Source organism: Tupaia chinensis, unplaced genomic scaffold (genome assembly GCF_000334495.1).
Source record: "Tupaia chinensis unplaced genomic scaffold, TupChi_1.0 Scaffold142652_1, whole genome shotgun sequence".
NCBI classification, from domain to species: Eukaryota; Metazoa; Chordata; class Mammalia; order Scandentia; family Tupaiidae; genus Tupaia; species Tupaia belangeri.
Window position 1 is genome coordinate 543,374 of NW_006202498.1, and position 7,587 is coordinate 550,960.

At 36.4% G+C, this 7,587-nt stretch overlaps 1 pseudogene; it reads right to left on the reverse strand.

The window, feature by feature from the left end:
* Positions 1-413: 413 nt before the first annotated feature.
* Positions 414-1,171, reverse strand: LOC102469265 (60S ribosomal protein L7-like 1 pseudogene; annotated as a pseudogene).
* Between the last annotated feature and the right edge of the window lie 6,416 nt (positions 1,172-7,587).

The window sequence follows — 7,587 nt, forward strand, 5'->3', positions numbered from 1 at the left end:
TGATTTTTTTTCTTCTTTAAATTGTATTTTAAGTTTTTCCAAAACAAGGTCCTAGAAACCTCCAGTTTCAAGTATGCCCCAGGCTTGGTCCACTCCTATGGGAGTCTTAGGGAACCCCGTACAAGTTTGAGTTATTCATTCACCAACATTAAAGCCCAGGATAGATGTGATGAAACATGGCTCCCTCCTCCATGGCATATGCTGAATTTCAGAGAAGGCAGCAGCCAATGTGGAAAATGCTGGAATTTTTCTTTGCAACTGGGCTGTGATGAGGGGTTCCTGTTATGAACATAACCTACTGTGTTTTCAAGACTTCCTTTCCAGTTTCTGAAATTGGACCAGGCGATAATCTTCTTTGAAGATACAATTCAAAAAAGCCAAAATCACACCTTCCAACACACTGTGCTTTCAGGTGTTCTGGATCTAGTTCAGCTGGCGGATGAGCTGATTGATGCATTCACCCCGATAGCCAGGTACTCCCATCTCCTTGAGGAAGCCCACTTGGTTCTTGGTGGCATGATGGGCTACCGAAAGGTGAAAGGGCACAAGAAACATGAGATATCTTGGAAATATTTACCTGGGAAGGCAATTTCATGAATGCGGTCTTCTAAACAAATGACAGCAAACCTCCCTAGTTGCTCCTCAATCACTGTGTTGTCAGTTAGAGTTACGGTCCTATTCTTGACCTTGGCTTTCCCACAATTCAAAATGAGTCCCCAGACAGATTTCAGGTTTGGAAATCCCCAGGTCACATAAGGTTCCACCATTCACAGTATTTTTAGGCTTTGAGCAGTGATTTTGACAAAAACACCACTGAAAATTTTCTTCAAACACAGTCTCGCGATGGTCTTCTGCACCACTGAACTCACCTCATCAGTCCTTTTGATGCACACAACAAAGGCCAATGAATGTTTATGGGGCATTTCCAAGTCATGAGGTTTCACTTCAAGTCATCTGAGATGTACCATGTCATGCTTCTGCCACCAGGAATCATTTAAGAATGATTCCAGTTGCTTAAATCTGGGCCCTTTCTCTTTCCTCTGCTCTTTTCTTGCCAAAAGTGCTTGCTTTGCTTGGGTGGCTTTAGGGCTTGATAAGCTTTTCTCTTTTTCAGGATATTTTCTGGAACCAAAGGAATCTTCTTCCTTTGCTCTGGCTCCGCCATCTTTGCAGTGCTACTAGTACTGCCAAAATGATTCTTAAAACAAAACAAAACAAAAAAAACAACAGCTTTATCCTGGAAAAAGTAAGTGAACTACCAATATAAGTGAGAGAAATGCTATGATAAGGATAGACACAAGAGGTTAAGAATATACAGATCTTAATCAGCCTTAGAGGTCATGGAAGGTTTAGGGTTCTAGGCAGGAGAGTGATGGTTTCAGAGTTAAGCTTTAGAAACTGTATTGTACAATAGCACAGTTGTCTTGAGAAGTAAAATGAGGAGTCTCTTCTGATTTTTAGGAAGGAGGTTCAAAACAAACTGAACAAACCAGAAAAGTATGAATCTTTTTCTTGTCCAGTTTGATGGCCCTGTGTTTCAGTATTTTCTTTCTTTGTACTGATAAAAAGTCACATAGCAGAGTAAGCTCTGAGATTATCTATCCATCCATGTTCAAACACTGGCTCTGCCTGTCACTATCTAGTTACTATGAATATATTGCTGACCCTTTCTATATTTCAGGATCTATATTAGTAGAAGATAAATTCATAAGGTACTTGTAAGGACTAAAAGATATGATGTGCATAAAGTACATGGAACTTGGTAATTATTTGATGAACATTAATTGTTATACTAAACAATCTAATGTTGTTTTGTTCCTCCTTCATGGAAGCCAGTAAAACTATTGAAAAGTTTGGGAATTTCCTAAACGTTCTGATGGAGGGCTGGCCTTGTAACCTAGTAGTTAAGGGAGCTGAATCCCACATGATGCCAACCATTGTTGAAATCTCAGCCATATCTGCTTGAAAAACACACTGAGCACTTTTGTGTGTATATGCCCCAAATCCTGATAAGATCAAGAAATGAAAGAGAAGGGATTGTTGTGTGGCCATTTCCTATTGGGGAATGCTTTCTTCCTCTGTCAGCCAAGCACACATCCTTCTGCCAAAAAAGGAAAAAAAACAAAAACTTGGTGGAACTCATTCCTGATTGAGATTGCCAGGGTGTTTAGCAACTGCAATTCTTTTTTTCCTCATTACTTGAAAAGACTGCTCCATTCAGATAATCAAACATAATGGTATATTATTCATCATCACTGCATCATTTTTCTGTCTCTATTTATTTTTCAAAAATTAAAGAATCACATATACATATTTTTCTGTCATTAGTTTATCTTTAATCCTTAGATACATGAGTATTAATATATTTTCAAATTATATTTTAAATTGTGACTATCTGATATGTCAATATTAGCAGATCAATATTAGATTAGAATTTTATTGAACTACACAAATGTATTAGGTAATTTTCTAGTCCTTTTTTCTGCAAACTTAAAGAGCACATGGGCAATAATTGTAGCTTGTTTATAGATTAAAACGTAATTAATCCATGTCATGAGTTAAAAGATTTCTCAGTTTTTTTTTCTTATTATTGTTTCTTTGGTTTGATTTGGTTTTTGTTACATTTACTTATCTAATTCTGGCTGAGAGAATATACTGACACTAGAGATCTTATGTCATGGAAGTATTCCTAACAAAAATTCCTAATAGTTAAGTTTATTTAAAAATAATTGCTGCTGAGTTCAACACATTTCAAAGAAGTACACTGTAATCACTTTCTGGAACACTTCCTGTGTTAATTTCCCAATGTATCATTTATCACTTTTTATTATTTTAATTTTATGAATAATTACATGCCAAAGACATAAACTATTACATTTATTTATTTATTTATTTCCGTGGGAGAGGGAACTGGAAGAGAGAGAGAGACAAGCATCCCAACAGGGTCCTCCATCACAGTTCTACCCTCAGCCTCTGTCAGCCAGTAGCACAAGCACAGCCTATGCACCCGTGTGTGTACAGGGAGCCCTCAGGACACATCCCAAGACCTTCCCATATCTGAGCGTTGGATTACCCCTGTACTACTGCAATTGGTCTGACAAACTCTTTTAATCAGTAGTTCCCTATTAATGTTTAACCCCTTTTGAGGCCAACATGTAGCATGGTGGTTAGGGCACTGGACTCCCACATGGCTGACTATGGTTTGAGTCCCAGAACTCATGACTTGCTTTCTCACTTTCTCTTTTTCTCCCTGTCTGTCTCTCTCTGGTGAGTACATGTCCCCTATTGTAAATTTTAATACTACTACTAAATGAAATTAAATGAATAATTCTAAAAAAATTTAGACCCTTTTTATAAAACTCACATACTAGTAAAAATACCCCATAAACTTGGAAAATGTATTAATACTCATCTTTCTCAGAATTTAAAGATAAGCTAACCTCAGAAAAAGATGTATAATGTTATTCTTTAATTTTTGAAAATTTTGGGACCAGCAGTTAGTGTAATGGCTATATGGCTGAACTCCCATGTAGTTGACTGAGGTTCAAGTCCCGGATCCGTTGGCTTAAACTCACGCCGGGAGCGTGTGTGTGCATGCCCAAGATCCAAAGAGGAGAATGGAAGAGAAGGGATTGTGGCATGGCCATTCCCCCTGGGGGAATGATTTCTCGCTTTCTGTCTCTCTGTCTCTGTCTTTCTGGTGAGTGCACGTGCCCTATGGCAAAAACAAACAAACAAACAAAAAAACAAAAAACAAAAAACAAAAAAAACCCTCTCCAACAACAACAACAAAAAAGAAATAGAGACACAGAAAAATGATGCAGAGATAATAAATAATGTACTATTATGTTCAGTCATCTGAATGGAACAGTTGTTTCAGGTAATAAAGAAAAAAATAAAACAGCAGTTGCTGAACACCCTAGTAATCGCAATCAGAAATCTGTTCCACTAATCTAAACTCCTAATATGCTTAGAGATTGTAAAGGTATTAATGTACTCATAAACTTTGTTATAACTATCACATCCAAAATCTTTACCAGTGAGGACAAAGTCAAAAAGAGAAAAATTAATATGACTCCTAAAAAATAAGAATAGTTCTAGAAAACAAAGTATATCAATGCAATATGTAATAACCTTTATATTCCCTACTACTCTCTAAATTGCTATTTAGTGACCATGTTTTCTTTCTTTTCATTGTTGAAAACCTCTTTATTGGTTTTCTAGAAGAATAGATTTAATCACATGAACTCATACTTTAAAGGATATCATTTTTAAAAATTTATTTAAGTTCTGGAATGAAGTTTGTATTTTTGGAATAATATTTGTTTGGTTTTAGAATAGCAGTAAAGGACATTTCCTGTTTATGTATCATTGGCTTTATATACCACAGGAAATCAAAACCTCTCTAGACTATTGCTGAAGATTTCCAAACATTTTTCAATCATTTGAAACTGTTGCTCCTGGCATAAAAATGTCTTTATATTGAAATCATCTTCCTGCTCTATTTTCTTTCAAGCATGAACACAAGCCTTCCTCCAAGCCCAAAATATCATTATACAAAGTTGTAGAGTTTTTGATCATTTCTGATCACTTAATGATCTCAGAAGGGGAAGTCCACTGCAGGAAAAAAAAAAAAAAAGAAGTTAAATTATGGTATATGAGTCATAAAAATTCATTATCCATATTCCTGAAGTCTCTAACAAGACATCATCTTTCTTGTTTTAAATTTAGATATTGCTAAATTATCTATCTAAAACTGTGTGCTTTACACATGTCACTGGTCTTGACCCTACCATTTCCTATATCTCTTTACAAATATAATTATCTATGTATTTATTTCTTCATTTTAATTTGGAAGTTTTTCCTATCACTCCTAGCTCAATTCACCAAGTCAATAACCTGACTAATATGTACGTCATTAATATTTGATGTTACAGCAGTTAAATTTCTTGCCTTTGTTTCTTGTATGAGGAAGGTAGGAGGAGCCTGCTAGTCAGATAGCCATACATGCCCACAAGACTTCCCATTTTTAAACAACTGCAAAAATTATGAACCATTTTATATCTTTCTAAAAATGAAATAAATCACAGTTTTAATTGGGAGGAGTCTTCATTTCCTAATGGGGTAAAACTTGACAACATGAATCTAATGCCTAGGTGTTCCTGGTAGGTCACTGAGTTCATCTGAGAAAAGCATGATCAATATCAATGTTTGCTATTATGTCAGTTTATGGATATTCTTTCTGCAAGAAGAATCAGTAATATCTGTAATATTTGCCAGAACACTTTGTTTTAATAGTTAAAAAAATACAGTAATCCCACTCCTTGATATTCACTGTATGGTACTAACCTTTCATTTACTCTCTGCTTGTACAACATGATTTTATTGCTGTATTATATGACTATTACACAGCATAATTCTATTTGCTGTGATAATATAATGTAAAACTCTATTGCTATTATAGAATTAAAGCCAGAATATTTTCATGACTACTCAATTTAACTAACCCAGTATGAGTACATAGGCTGTCTATAAGCAGAGTCAAGGTTATCACAGACATTCTTTTTTCCTTAGCATTCTATTCCCAGAGACTGTGATCTCGATATTTTAGTTGGCCTTCTATTCATGTATTTGTTCATTCATTTAACAATAATGTAGCATCCATAGACCAATTGCTGATGTATCTTTATTAGCTAAAGAATTAGAATTTTATTCAGCTGAGATAATGTAGCCCATAGACCGTACCAGATTCTGAAACTGCACAATCTAGCAACTTCTAAAACCTCTCACTGTGTTCTATTCTGCATATGTGTTATAATAAGGCTGACAAATACACTATGTCTTAATCATTCTCAACTTGTAACTGATTTTTTAAAAATTTTTATAAAGCAAAATTACACTGCTTGCTACAAATTTTAGCTTAGCCATTTACACATCAGCGTGGGGGAGTTAATTACTATAAACTTTAGTGTCTTCATGTGTAAAGTGGAAGCAGTAATAATATTTACTTTGGTTGTCATGAGACAATCTTTATAATGAGAATATCTTTGAAGTGCTAACATAATGCCACAGTACCTGGTCCATTATAAGTGCTCAATAAATGTCCATTCTTACTGTCCTTGGAAAAAGCTACTTGCATTAGAGGGTTGTTGAAAAACAATATATTGTAGCAAAACCCTTCCTTGTTCCCTCAGATGAGTACTTGGAAACAAGTGAAACAAGGCCAGAAACATGGCATGTGAACTAAGGAAGAGATCTACCCTCTACATCCTTCTTAGAGAGCTTCGAGGCAGAGGAAGAGGAAGTTCCCCAAAGTACTTGGGTTGCAACAATCCATGACCATGATAATTGAAAACAAGAGGAAGTTATGATATTCAGGAAAGAGCTAGGGTTAGAAGAGGTGAGGGGAGGTAAAGAGCATTGTGGAGCTTCACCACAAGGCCCAAGGAGACAGGGCCAACTTTTCAGTGTTTTACCTTCCTCATAAAAAAGGAGAATTTCAACTTCTCAAGGTCAGGCTTGAATTCCTTTCTGTACTGTATGGGCTTCCATCTTCTACTACCTTCTCTCTTTCCAACTTCGTCATTTACCATTTCTCTAATTAGCACTATGGTACATTCACTTCAAATCACTGCTATTAACATACCTCCCTACCTTTGCATGTAATCCCCTCTCTCTTCCCTCATTTCTTTTTTTTTTAATCTTTTTTTTTGGAGAGGTTTTCCCTATAGGGCACATGCACTCCCCAGACAGACAGAGACAGAGAGACAGAAAGCGAGAAATCATCCCCCAGGGGAGATGACCATGCCGCAATCCCTTCTCCTCCATTCTCCTCTCGAGATCTCGGGCACGCACGCACATGCTCCTGGCGTGAGTTTTAAGCCACCAGGTCTGGGACTTGAACCATGGTTGACTACGTGGGAGTCCAGCGACATAGCCACTACGCTAACTGCTGGTCCCTCCCTCATTTCTTCAACTTACATCCTTCTTCTCAAGACTCCTTTTACAATATTTTTATATGGAGACTAATATTCCCTTTTTGCAACATCCAAGTGCCCATGTTCCTCAACAACTGTAACAGCTTATGAAAGATAAAATTTATTTATTTGTAGGTATATTTCTCCAACCAAATTATTTTAGAGTTTAAATTTTATTTCTCTACACACTTACTGTGGGCCTCTCCTCTCACTTCTCAACATTTGCAAATCTTATTCAAATATTAATTGTCATAGTCTCCTCAAATTCCTGGCCAGTTCATCCAACAATATGCTGTCTGTACTTTTGAACTTTTTCCATATTTTACTTGTCAGCTATTTAAAAAAATCAAATCATGGAATAGTTTTTACAGAGGCTTCTCACTTTAAAGTGAGATTACATTGTATGTAAACTTTTTTTAAGATTGATTTACACTTTACATTTTAATAACAGAGCTCCAAACTACATCTTTCCCTATAGGGCACATGCACTCCCCAGACAGACAGAGACAGAGAGACAGAAAGCGAGAAATCATCCCCCAGGGGAGATGACCATGCCGCAATCCCTTCTCCTCCATTCTCCTCTCGAGATCTCGGGCACGCACGCACATGC